The 14,585-nt window shown below is 41.7% G+C and overlaps 1 protein-coding gene across 1 annotated transcript in view; it reads right to left on the minus strand.

Annotated features, from left to right (window-relative positions):
- Rnf144b (ring finger protein 144B) overlaps positions 1 to 9,908 on the minus strand; it is a 78,160-nt gene extending 68,252 nt beyond the window's left edge. Inside the window, exon 1 of the mRNA XM_013030463.1 lies at positions 9,555 to 9,908. The gene's annotated coding sequence lies outside the window, so the exon portion shown is untranslated. The remainder of the gene's footprint in view (positions 1 to 9,554) is intronic.
- Between the last annotated feature and the right edge of the window lie 4,677 nt (positions 9,909 to 14,585).

Here is a 14,585-nt window from a genome sequence, read left to right on the forward strand (position 1 = left end):
AAAAAAAAAAAAAAAAAGATATTCTTGCTCAGAATTGAAGACAGCAGTTCATTCAAAGCCAGCCTGGGCAGTAAAGTCTATGGTACTCTTATATCCAATTAACTATGGAAAAGCAGGTAGTGGAGCTATGGCTCAAGTGGTAGAATACTAGCTGTGAGCAAAAAAGCTTAGGGACAGCACCCAGGCCCTGAGTTCAAGACCCTAGATCAGCATGTATACACATCCACATAAACACACACACACACACACACACACACACACACACTACACAAAGTCAATGGCCAAGTTAGATCTCACATCAACGCATTTGGCACTTTCAAAGTATGTTAAACCCATATCTACAGCACCCTAAAGAATCCAACCTAGCACTTTCATTTTACAAATGAGAAATCTGAGGTCCAAAGATCAGCTGCCTAACCACACAGCTGAGCAGGGCAGAACTAGAACCGGAACACAGTGGCCTTGGAAGCAGAAAGAACTTAAGCTCTCAGCAAAACGGTCAGGGATGTCAGTAGAGAAGATGGGACAAAGATTTGGTGTTTACAAAGCTTCATTAAATCCATGAATAGACATGGCATAGCACCGAATCTAGCAGGAAGACCAACACTTGCAGACCAACACTCCCCTGAGGTGGAGATGGGGGAATTCTTAGTAAAACCATCTCAGAAACATTACACAGGAGAAATCTTTCCAACCCAATGTTTGTATGAAAAAAAGCAAGATTATTTTTTCAGTCGTGAAAACACAGAAGTCTTCGGATTGAGTGAAAATTAAATGAAGTGTACAAGTGTTAGACACATTTTAACAGTTTTTCTTAAAAAAAAAAAAAGAGGAGGATGGGGCTGGGAAGGTGGCTCAGTGGTAGAGTGCTTGCCTTGCATGCATGAGGCCCTGGGTTCAATTCCTCAGCACCACATAAGCAAAAAGAAAAAGCCGGAAGTGGCGCTGTGGCTCAAGTGGTAGAGAGCTCGCCTTGAGCTGAAGAGCTGAGGGACAGTGCCCAGGCCCAGAGTTCAGGCCCCACGACTGGACCCAAAAAAAAAAAGGAGGAGGAGGAAACATGGATACTTTCAAAATGTTTCTATGCCCTTGCAAAGCACCCTGGGAAGTAGCATCCTATGAAGTAGATGGACTACCTGACTACAAGAGGGAGCTAGCAAAGAGAAGGGTTTCAGGAAGGGTAGGTGATGGGCAGTTGAGGCTGAACCACTGTTCAGTAATTCCCCAGAAGTCAACACTCTAGTTAGAGTTGAAAGAAGATCCCACGTCTGCCTTATTAAGAAAGCTCTTCCAAGCTAGGTGTGGCAGAGCAGACCCATAATACCAGCTATTGTGGAGGTATAAGTAGGAGAATCCTGTTCAAGGCTGGCCCAGGCAAAAGCACAAGACCTTATCAAAAATACACTAAAGCATAAAGGGCTGGGGGCATGGGGTAACATTTGCCTAGCAAGAATGAGGTCCTGAGTTCAATCCCCAGTTTCTCCAATAAAATGGAAGGGAAGGAGAGAGAGACAGAGAGAAGGGGGAGGGAGGAAGGAAGGGAGGAAGGAAGGAAGGGAGGAAGGAAGGAAGGAAGGAAGGAAGGAAGGAAGGAAGGAAGGAAGGGCCAACACCAGCTATAAACAATGCACCAGGCAACCAGGTTCCAATTTGAAAGCTTAATATGAAAATTCCTTGGGGGTAGGGAAGGTGGCTCAGTGGTAGAGTGCTTGCCTCTCATGCATGAGGCCCTGGGTTCAACTCCTCAGCACCACATAAACAGAAAAAGCCAGAAGTGGTGCTTTGACTCAAGTGGTAGAGTGCTAGCCTTGAGCTGAAGAGCTGAGGGACAACTCCTAGGCCCAGAGTTCAAGCCCCATGACTGACAAAAAAAAATGAAAGAAAGAAAGAAAATCCCTTGGTACCCATGAGGCATTGCTTCCAGGCCGTGTATACTAAAGTCCAAGGACACTCAAATCCCTAATATAAAATTACATAATACCATACATTACCTATGTACAAACCCTCCTTTATACCTTAAATCATTTCTAGATTACTTATAGCATCAAATACACTGAAAATATATCAATAACCACCATACTGAATTGCTTAGAGAAGAAAGACAAGGGAAAAAAAAAATCTGCACCTGATCAGTACAGAGGCAAATGTTTTTTCTGGACACCTTAAGCTGGATCCACTACATTGGAACCAGTGGATATAGATGGCCCACTATGTGACATTAACCTTTGCACCCCTACCTGGTAGATTAGCCTCAGCTCTGGATGTTTGTAAGAGAAGCTGTTGGAGACCCAAAGGATGCTGGCTGAGGTCAGTGAAGTGCTGACCTCCATCAGCAAGCTTTACCCTGAATACAGGCTACCATAGAAGACAAACTTGCTGTCTGGTCACAGTACCAAGACCAGTGGAGTAGGCAGTGAGTGTGCTGTTCAATAGGGCAAGGACTTCTCATTAGGCCCTCCGTCCTGGTCAGCATGTGCTTATACTCCCTGCTGGCATCTCTGCCTGGTGTTCTGGTCATTCCGGGACAAGATGAACTAGTGTATATCAGAGACAGCAAACCAGCTCGACTGTGTGCCACGGGAGAGCCAGAACAGATGGAATGTGGGCTGCCGCAGCAGCAGTCAGCAGTTACTACAGTATAGTTTTTATCTATGTAATTACTTTTTAAATGAATAATGCTCAAGGCCAGGGGGCACCCCCAGCATGCTATCAGTCGTAATAGTCTCTGTCATTATTTCAATAATAATATAGATTTTAAAAAATATGTGAAAGAGGTCAATATTCACCTACTCGGGGTACGGTAGGAGGCGGGGCGGTCAAACATAGCTTGTCCTTGTGCCTCGCAGGATAAGGCAGGGACCTTCCATCCTCTCCACTGTTTGCTGGCTTCATTTAGAGGAAATCAAGAGATGAAAAAAATAACTCAGGCTGGGCACTGGTGGCTCATGCCTGTGATCCTAACTACGCCAGAGAGATCTGAGATGTGAGAATTGTGGCTCAAAGCCAACCCAGGCAGAAAAACTCTGTGTGACTCTTACCTCTACTTAACCACCCAAAAGCCAGAAGTGGAACTGTGGCTCAAGTGGTAGAGTGCTAGTCTTGAGCAAAAAAAAAAAAAAGAAAGCTCGAGGACTGTGCCCAGGCCCTAAGCTCAAACTCCAGGACTGGCACACACATAAAAATGCAGCACTACAGCACACAATGCCTTAGTTTTAGTATCTTCATCACAACGATCAACAATTTCCAGGATCCCATAAGATCATAGCTTCAAGCTAGGCAGGCAGTTTGCACTTATAATCCAAGCTATTCCAGAGGTTGAGATCTGAGGATCATGTTTCTAAGCCACTTCAAGCAATAAAATCCACGCGATTCTTATCTCCAATTAACTACCCAAAAACTGGAAGTGGAGCTGTGGCTCAGGTAGTAAAGCACTAGCTTTGATCACAAAAAGTCAAAGACACTGCCAGGTCCAGAGTTCAACCCCCAGGACTCAAAACAAACAAACAAACAAAAAACAAATGGGCTGGACACCAGTAGCTCAGATTTGTAAGTCTAGCTACTCAGGTGGCTGAGATCTTAGGACTATGGTTCAAAGCCAGTGTGGGTATGAGAATCCATGAGACTTTTATATCCAACTGACCACTAAAAAAGCCAGAAACGGTACAGTGATTCAAAGTGGTAGAGCACTAGTCTCGAGCACAAAAGCGTGAGACAGGGACAGCACTCTGGCTCTGACTGAGTTCATGCCCCAGAATCCAATAAACAAATAAATAATAAAAAGCATAGGTTCATAACTTGCAGGCCATTTGCTTCTAAAAATGAACTGATGGCAAATACAATCATGTGTCCCTTAATAATGGATGATTGTGTCATTGTGTGACCTCCATAAAGTGTGCCACACAAATTCAGATGGTATATATGGCTTCTTGATTTACTCCTAGGGGAAGAGCGAACACAGGTATATGAGGTAGCTGTCCATGTGACACCACCTCATAGTTTATAGCAATTCTTTTTTTTTTTTTGGGTCCGGTTGTGGAGCCTGATCTCTGGGCCTGGGTGCTGTCCCTCAGCTCTTCAGCTCAAGGCTAGCGCTCTACCACTTGAGCCACCGCGCCACTTCCGGCTTTTTTCTTTTTTGCTTATGTGGTGCTGAGGAATCGAACCCAGGGCCTTGAGCATGCAAGGCAAGAGCTCTACCACTGAGCCACCTTCCCAGCCCTATAGCAATTCTTTTTAAAAGTAAGTAGAAAGAGTAAACCCTCAAGTAACAAGAAAAAAGCAGAAGATGAATACATAAATCAGCAACATAGTCATATATTACTAGCATCAAATATTAACTATTGAGCGTAATTCTATGTGCTATATTTTGTATGTGTGTACCAGTACCCAGCCTTGATTACAGAGCCTCAAGCTCTTTCTCAACTCCCTTGTTCATGACTGGCAATCTGCCACTTGAACCATGTCTCCTGTTGGCATTTTTGCTGGTTAATTGGATATGGACTCTTGATTTCTGTCTGGGCTGTCTTCGAGCAGCCATCCTCCAGGTCAGCAATCTGAGTAGCGGGAATTGTACGTGAGCCACCAGCACTCAACCTGCACGTATTGTACAATACTAATGTCAGTTTGATTACACCAGAACCCCTCCAAATACACAAGGAATTCCTGGCACTAATGGACATGACATCACTAGGCAATAAGAAGGACTATAGGACCTTTACAACATACAGAGTCCACCATGAACAAAACTTGGCTACACAGAGCATGGTTGGTGTCCCTGTTAACCACTGTGTATAGAAATGACAGGTATTCCTTTAGAAAACTACAATAGCTTAAATACAAACTAGAACTAAAGAATTTTCATTTTCTAAAGAATTTCTTTGCTTTTTAAAATTACATTCTGGATTAAAATTAGAAAAAAAACTATTAGAAATTAGGCTGAAATACGTTCAAATGTTTTAGTGAGCTATAACTTTATTTTATGTATTTATTTTATTACACTAGTATTGAGGCTTGAACTCAGGGCCTTGAATTCTCAGTTCTGGCCCTATACCACTTCTGCCACACCTTCACTTCTGGCTTTTTGCTAGTTCATTGTAGATAAGAGGCCTTCAAAATGTATCTTCCCAGATCTGAGGATCTTAGCCAACCTGGGAAGACCTTAACCTCATATCTTCACCTCTAAGTAGCTAGGGTTACAGCTGAAAGTTAGCAGTGCCCAGCTAAGATCTAATCACTTTTATTCTTTCCCTATAAAAATACATATAGAGGTGATATGTAAACCTGGCCCACAGCATGTAAAACTAACTATAAAACCCGAGAGTACTAGCATCTGAGGCATCAATTTTTAACATTTGCAAAATGATCATTTTTCTTTTTTTTTAAAAAAAGCCTTTTTTTCTTGTCTTTGCTTCATGCTCTCATTATACCACAGGGTAGGGCCCTAGAGGTAGAAATCCATTGCAGTTGTCTTACACCACACAAAGTTATCAAGGAAAGTGGGAGGGAATCTGAGAGTAACAGCTCTTGGCGTATTCTTGGCATTGTGATTTTGCACTCACCACTGTGCCCAGCCCACTCCTTTTGAATCAGTGCTTCTCCCACAGTTATTCCTACAGCTCTGCTGAATAATCCTCAACCTCCCTGCCTGGCAATACAACAAAGCCCAGAAGCAAGAAGGAACCCCACTTACAGGCAGGTCTGACAATGATGTAATTAGCAGATCTAGGAGAAACAGAATTGCAGAAAGCCACATAGAGCAAGACTCAGGCTGACTTCTCAGGTTCCAATATTACTAGGAAAACTATAGTCAACTAACGTATAAAATCAGATTTTTTTTTCCCTCCAAGTGAAGAAAAGCATATGTAAATATGCTTTAAAATATGCTAAAAAAGCTGAAAGCTTCACATGGCAAATTTAACTAGACACAATTTTTTAAAACTAGTTTGGAAGAGGATTCTCCACCTTCCCACACTGGGTGAGATTCAGGATGGGTATTTTTATATGCCTTCGCCAAATGAGATTTTATAACAGGAATCCATATGCAGGAAACAAAGTCAACCCACAAAGAACCAACTGCCACACATGTTAGCTGGTAGAGTATTAAAAGAGGTGAAACCCGGGCCTACTTATGGGCTGAGGAGATAGGTTGTCAACAGAGGATTTCATATAATCCTCTACAGGAGGATATATCCGTGGATAGATGGTTTCAGCCACAAGTCCATCAAACAGAAGGGTGAGTTATCTTATTCTATCTTCCCAAGAAAACCAAAGGGCAAATTGGCCAAGGGAACAGCCTCAAACTCATGACTTCAAAGGAACAGCTTTCAAAATATGTCCTTGATCACTATTACAAGCTACGGAATCAGAACTATCTCCAGCTATGAATAGGGGACATGTATTTCATTTAAGCCATGTATCCAGTTCAAGAATGGATCCGACCGTGAGGAATTCCTCCTTCCATATTGCAGAAGTGCAGGCACTTTCTCCCATCTGCAATGTATTGTAATGTATCTGCTATCCATTCTTAAGAACTGCCAGGAGAGGATGTGATGGGTTTAGAAATTACTCATTAATCAAGTAACTAGCAAATGCCAAAATAAATAAAGCAAAATTAAAACACTTAAAATAATGTAACAGAGCTAGAGAAGTTGCTCAGTGGTAAGAACCCCTGCCTAGAATACCTGCCGCTGGGCTTGATCCTTCACACTGCAAAATAAAAATAACTCATATGCTGTTACTCCAAAACCAAATAAAAACACGCGATTGCAATGAGACACATTAGTCATTTTCCCATTCTCACGAAACAATGTGAATTTCAATTCACAACCCCATCCAAAGTCAATCTCAAAACGATGAGAATTCCTTTACAATCAACTACTTCTTAGATATGTACTTCTATCACTAGTATCCAGCATGGTGCCTTGAAAGAGAATGTCACTCACCAGAAGAGTGGATAAGTTTTCTGCCATACAGAGAGAAGGTATATTCCTACAATCATGATAATCGTGTATCACTAAGGAGCCTCTGTAAATTAAACACAGGAATCCCTGGAAGAAACACCCCTGTACTAAGGAGTGATTGCGTGATCTGTGGGGCTGCTTAGCCCTTTACCACCTCCCAAGTCATCAGATTTGTACAAAGTAGCTTCAGTCCCCAAACAGTTTGGACTTTGCTCTGCCACCAATATCTAGATTCAACACAAATCCTGACCTCTACCCCAAACTGGAAATATCTAACACCACAAAGATCACTCAACAGGGATATAGCACCATGACAAGGCCAGGAAAAACACAGAAACCAGGATTGGAAGCCAACACCTCAGAGAAATGATTCCGATGGGCAAATGTTTCCAAGTATTAAAATACTGTAACAACTTTGCAGGAGGAAATTTGAAATACACTTTCTCTGACTAGAAGGATCCATACTGTTCAAGACAAGAGATGTTCTCCAGGAAGATAAATTTTCTTACTGATTAGATGAAAACTCCTTTTCTTCTGAGAGAAAGAGAGAGAGAGAGAGAGGAGAGAACACTTTATTCTCAGTGCTGTAAAGTTTGGTTACAAAATTCTGGTATATTATCTGAGACTTAAAAACAGATTTATTTTTAAAAAGACATGTCTTGGGGCTGGGAAGGTGGCTCAGTGGTAGAGTGCTTGCATCACATGCATGAGGCCCTGGGTTCGATTCCTCAGCACCACATAAACAGAAAGGGCTGGAAGTGGCACTGTGGCTCAAGTGGTAGAACCCTAACCTTATAGCTGAAAAGTTCAGAGACTGAGCCCAGGCCTAGAGTTCAAGCCCCTCATGACCAACCAAAAAAAAAAAAATGTCTTAAAAACTGACTTAGTTTGGAAACCTGGATGTCTTTAAATTGTCAGTGAACTGAAGCCATTCATGAGAATAGGGCCTTTCAGTGCTGAGAATGTCCTTCGGTGCCCAGCATAGAGATATTTGGCATGGGTGACTGTAAATATTTGTAAAAGCCTGGGTAAATGGACGGGGTTTAACCACAGTCGGATCTTCCTTCCAACACAGTAGTAGAGAAGCAAGTTATCTAAGGTGATTGGGATTTTTTTTCTCTCTCTCTGTTTGTTTTAAATAAAAAGCCAAGCAACCCAAGTCTACTACTTTACATCTTTTTCACATTTGCTACCCCTGTTTAACCTTGTACTGTTTTACCCATCAGAGAAATTGGAGGTTGGTTTTGAAATTGGCATTTTTTTTCCTTCCCATTTTTCTTGATGTCTGCCACAAAGAGTAAAATACCTGCCACAGGTGCCTGAGGCCAGGGCAGGAGCTAAGTGAAATCATAGCTGCCGATTTCATAATATGCAACTCTCTCCAAGTGGCTTCATGGTCCTGCTATGGATTTCTTTCTTTTTCTCTCTTTTGCCTCCTCAAGAAAGCTTCAAAAATACTTCAGTGACTGCTAACCCATGAAAGAACTAAGGTAAAGAAGGAAAGGCAGCTTGAATGGAAACAGAGGAGCAAGTAACATGTTCAAGGAACCGAAGCCCAAGAGGCTGACTTCAGTAAAAAGCTGCAACAGAAACTTTAATTAGCCAGCAACTCGCTTAAGACTGGCTGAGTTCCTCTCATCCACACCCTAAAAACTGAGTCATCCCAAAGTTCATTTATTTTGCTTCTGGGCAGAGACACCCCCTTAATCTGCTGCATAAGAAATGTTAAAAGACGTTATCTTTTCATGGGAATCTCTTCTCTGTTCAAATAAACAGCCAGAAATGTGAAATCAGAAGGACACTGACATTCCTACTTGGGTCTCTAGCTCACGTTTCGATAAGATAGATACCTGGCTGGAAAGCAAGAAGAAATGGACAATTTACCAGAGGAAATATGAAGAAAGAGAACTCAGAATTCATTCTGCGAAATGAAGTACCTGCATGAGAAATATATTTAGAGCAGAATCTCTGAAGCAAATAGGAAAAGTGAAAGGTGCACTCTGGAAGGGGCAAGCAAAAAACGAACATGACCCCTCTGACACAGGACTTAGCTTCATTTTGACTCAAACCTGAGAATAGGGTCACTCTCCTTTATCAGTAATGAAAAGATAAAACCACCTCCATACCCTAAGACGGAGATTCCATGGGTAATGAAGCATCTTATTCATATGTCTGTCAACATATTTGCCTATGCATTTCTAAAGAACAGGATACGGTAGACATCCAAGATTATGGCAAGCTTGGGTCTCCCCTTAAAGGTGTAAAAAACCAGGTTTGGGTTTAATCATCAGTATTACTATACATACTGTCAAGGCTATTTTATTAGAACTGAAACTAATTTCGTCTTACAAAGGCTTCTATTGCTTTTTTTTTTAAGTTAACAGGTGTTTAAGGCATTCTGCACGCATGCAAATGCTGTACGCCTTAAGGACTGAATACAGAAAGAAAATAAAGCCTAAACCGTTGGTTTTTGTCACAGCTAGTCTTAGATCTGACATCCTATTCTAGGCTCTAAGGCTAACACCATTCCTGGTTTGCATAGTCTGCAGCCTGCTTAAAAAAAACCCCAAAAACCATAAAGCTCACTCAACCTACCTGGCAGAGAATTGTGATCGTGTGGCGGCTCTCCGCAGCCTGTCTGGGGCGCACGGCAGCCAGGGCTGCTCACACGCCCGGGAGGAGGAGCTCTTTCATTCTGTCCCCTTTCCCTCGGTGCTCTGCGCCTGACAGCTTTACACTTCGCAGGATTGCCACAGGACTCCACGCCCAGACCTATCGGTGGAGAAGAGGAGGAGTCCCTAACCCGCCTCCTGCTCTTGATGGGCAGCTGCGCCTCCCCAGGAACCTTGCAGAGCCGAATGAAGAACGAGTGGAGGGCACAGCTCACCAGCCAGCAACAACACAACAGCAGCAGCAGCAGCAGCAGCAGCAGCAGCAGCAGCAGCAGCGCTAGGAGCCCTGCGTTTATTTATACAGGAAGCTCAGGCGCCTCACTTCCTACCTTAACCCTATGGCATCCAGCCGCCAGCTCACCCAGGGCGGTCCAGGGCTCCCACTGGCCAGCTCCTGGTCAGAACCTCTGGCTTGTTTCTCCTAGGCCAATTACTGAAGGAACCCGGGGCGGCGTGTCCAGCTCAGACCTGCTGCCCAGACCTGCACCCTTCACCTCCTGGGCCTTCCATGCTTACTGCTTCATGTACATATCTTTACAGGCCAACCTTTCTTCTTCCTTCCTTCCTTTAAAGAGCTCTTTAGATCTCTTTCTTCTAATAACAGGCCAGACCCTGCCTTCCTATCTCACCAGAAAACTGTCTTGGTGGCAAGTTTTCTCATGTACATCATGTCCTTTCTCGTGTAACGATAAAGTTACAAGGTAGGCAAATCAAGTCAGGAACCGTCTCAAAAACCACAGGCTCTCGTCTTTGTAAAACAATGTTTGTTTTTTTTTTAAAATCATACCTTTCAAATGCTTGGTCAATAAATTATGTGGAAAACACTTGGTAATTTAGTGGTATCCTCAGTTAAAGGAAGTCTAAGAGAATAATCCATTCGTTGTGGGATCCTGTCCCTTGTCTTCCTTATTCCAAAACTTTCTGACACTTGATTTTGTGTGATGTTTGCAATGGATGATCAAACGAAATCAAGTGTCGGAAAGGTTTTTGTTTACACTGGATGATCTACCCCTTCTCACCTTTACCACCCCCTAGGCCACAGTTCCAGCTTCAAATTCGTTGAACTTTTTCCATGTTCACTTTTGCAATCACAGTCAGGAATGTGCTTCCTAAAAGGAAGTACAAATCATTTGCAGAACAGATATGCGAGGGTATGTGGTAAAGTAGCTACAGTGGGCACCCATCCAAAAGACACAAGCAATCTGCTTCTCAGCTCATGTCAAAGACAATCTCTAGGTCAAGGCCAAGGGCTGAAGAACACAGTGAATCTAAGAGAGCGTTGCTGGGACAGGCAGAAGTACCAGCCTCCTGGGAGGCAGAGGAATTCAGAGGAGATAAGACTGAGAATGGACGCAAAGTAATCGAATAAAATGATATGTGAATTTGTAACATGTATGTCAGTCCAAACCCCTAATTATGAAGCTGAGGAAACTAATGTCTGTAGAGATTTAAGCAGCCGGCTCAAACCAGACCAGAGCATTCTAGGCTGGAAAGAGACCTTAAAATGCAGCTACAAGGCAAAGAGACATGTGAATAAAAATCTACCTTCAGTCAGCATGGGCTACAGATCCCCAACTAACCTGGCTCAATATAGTAACACTTCGTTGAAGGAAAGATAAACAAAGGGACTTCTACAAGGCTTGTTTACTCATTGGTGTTGATGCAAATCTTCTGAGCCTTAAACCAAAGTTCAACCCAAAAGTCCACTTTTTAAATTACCATGCAATTAAGTTCCTATCTCTTATCAGCAGGATAAGGGAAGAATCTGCTGCCAAGAATGAATGAAAGCACAGGTTAGGCAATAATCACACTGCCTGCTGTCATAAATATTTTTTATAATTAAATAACATCATCATGGGTTATTTACAACTGTGCAGATTTTAAAAGATTACAGCCAAAATTTAGTAAGATTAAATAAATATGTGGAAGGCCATAGTGTTGTGCAAACAAAGATCTGCCTAAGGAGTCTATTGTCAGGATAAACATTTATCCCCTCAAGCCTTTATTAATAGCTCAGATAAACTGCAAGGTATAAAGAGGAGAAAGAGAAATTATACACAGTCCCTTTCTACCAAGACTACTCAGTCCAGATTAAGAGTCAAACAATCTGTTAGTAAGGTATCCCAATGAGTCATATGATAGATAGGCATAGCATGAAATAAAGCACAGAGAATAATTTTACTAGAGGACAGCAGTTGATCAATCTACAAAGGTTTCCTTACGATCGTGATGTAAATCTGGGTCTTCAAGTAGCTGAGGTGAACTCTAACAGAGCAGAGTCACACCAAGGACAAAGGCTTAGACACGAAATTTTAAGAAAAGCTTTTTATAAATTAGAGCCAATGCATTCAGAATACAAGAATGAAGACTTGAACTAGCGCAGTAACAGTTTGGGCAAGGAAAGGGACAAATGGAGATTTCAGAAACAGAATGGATGGGATGTAGTATCTAATTGGTATCTAATAAGAAAGAAGAGCCCAAGCTTGCTGTTGCCTCAGTGGGAACTGAAGACAGGCTATGATCAGGAAAACCATTAATCATGGAGAATCTCATGTTCCTCTACAAGTACAGGAAGAATTATTTAGTGGCTATCGAGAGAGAGAAATGTCTGGGGGATACTCTGGGACTCAAAACATTACTAAAGGGGCTGGGAAGTGGCTCCGTGGTAGAGTGCTTGCCTCACATGCATGAGGCTCTGGGTTCAATTCCTCAGCACCACATAAGCAAGCAGTGTGGCCCAAGTGGTAGCGCACTAGCTTTGAGCTGAAGAGCTGAGGGACAGCGCCCAGGCCCACCCAGAGTTCAGGCCCCATGACAGACAAAAAAATGATAATAAAAATTAAAAAATTACTAAACTCTGTCTGACAAGGGCCTGCAAAGAGGAAATGCATGCATACCCAATAGTTGGACTCCAACTATTTAATATATAAGGAAAGAATATTTGCAAATTGGGGCAAGAATTTCTAATACAGTTTGCATGAAAGGAGCCGTTTTGTACAGTTTTCTCCATGGATTTCTTTATTTACATTCTGACATAAATACATAGTCGCCAAAACCCTTATTTGCATTTTTCACTAAAAGTCACTTCTGTGATCTTGCTTGGCGCCGGATAGGAAAGTAGGAGTTGATTACAAAGGTAACCACCTAAGTTATAGAGGGATAGAATTCATCTAAAGCTGGATTCTGGTGGTGGTTGCACAAATGGATAAATTTACTAAAAAGCTACTAAATAGCATACCTAAAATGAAGACAGGATATGACCAGGAAAACCATGATGCGTTAACTTCAATCATGGAGAATCTCATGTTCCTCTACATGTACAGGAAGAATTATTTAGTGGTATGTAAATCCTACCTTGTTATTGGTGTTAAAAATAAACAGCTAAAAATAAAAATTTCCAAGTGTGGTGTCATATATCTACAAACCCATAGACTGAGACAGTATGGGATTTTAAGTTTCAAGCTAGCCTGGTCTTTATAGTAAGATTTTGTCTCAATAAAGTAGAAATTAAAAAAAAAGTTAAATATAAAAATACTTTTGATTCTAAACTTTTAAATCAAATGTACAAGAGAAAGTCACAACCATATTAAGTATTTAAGCTTCAGGAGAATGATTTTTCTAAAAGTTATGCCTGCTTCCATAAATTAGATGAAAATAAATGTGTGTGTGTGTGTGTGTGTGTGTGTGTGTGTGTGTGTGTGTGTGTGTGTGTGTTACTGGGGACTGAACCCAGGGCCTCCAACCCTTTGGTTTATTTTTTGTTTTTAAGATGGGATGGAGGACCCTGGCCCCAGTGGCTCACGCCTGTAATGCTACCTACTCAGGAGGCTGAGATCTCAGGATCTGCGGTTCAAAGCCAGCCCAGGCAGGAAAGTCTGTGAAAACCAGAAGTGGTGCTGTGGCTCAAGTGATAGAGCACTTGCTTTGAGCTGAAGAGCTCAGGGATAGTGCCCAGGCCCAGAGTTCAAGACCCACAACCGACCAAAAAAAAAAAAAAAAAGATGGAGAGGAGGGCTTTTACTAACTTTGTCTGCAGATATGTACCACCATGTCCAGTGGAAATAAACTTTTCACGTAACAACCAAATTTCTACATGAAGCATTTGGTGATATTAATATAAAACTCACACAAAATGGTGCAAATTCCTCTTCTGTTAAATGCGGCCAACTCCTGTAAGAGCTATTACTTCACTTTTCATATATATTCATAACAGAAAACTTAATACTGAAAATGGGTGAAACAGATCTAGAAAAATCACTTGATCTAAATGAAAAGTTACACTTCCCAGAATGCAACTTAATGACATCTCCTGCAGCCACATGAGTTTAAAAAAAATATCATTGACTTTGGGCAAAATATTCTTAAAATAGTCATAAGCTTTTGCAGCAGACACTGATACTGCTCCAGCAACTTTTCGAATTATGCATTCATCACCGCCTTCATGGATAAATAGATACCCGGTACTTAATTTCTCATTTAGGTAGTAACTTTTTAGCTCATTTTCTGCCAAAAGGGATTATTCCAAAATAATTTGGAAGTTATGAGCTAATAAGTAAGTAGTTAGAAATTCCAACCATACAAGACTTCCCACATTTCCAATTGACCTCACCAAGAGTAAGTCTAGCAGCTCCCAACCACTATGTGGAATGGAATAAGTTGGCGGCTGTTAATCAGCAAGGTAGGAATATTTTCCATGTTAGCCACACGTGCCTTATGTGTTCTTCTTAAGGAGAAGGTGTTTTATATAACTAATACATGCTAATAAAAATAAAGAAAAAAGAGAAAAGTTAAACAGAGGTATAATCTCACTTGCATTTGGGAAGAATTGGAGTAAAGGTGGTATAAAAATACTCATCTTCTTTTAAAGTTATGTATGTAGCATGTGATGAAGAAGGCAATACCAAACCTGATACATGAAGCAGAGGAAAACCATCTATCTTCTTTTAACTACATT

The sequence above is a fragment of the Dipodomys ordii genome, unplaced genomic scaffold (assembly GCF_000151885.1).
Source record: "Dipodomys ordii isolate 6190 unplaced genomic scaffold, Dord_2.0 Scaffold130, whole genome shotgun sequence".
In the NCBI taxonomy this organism is placed as follows: Eukaryota; Metazoa; Chordata; class Mammalia; order Rodentia; family Heteromyidae; genus Dipodomys; species Dipodomys ordii.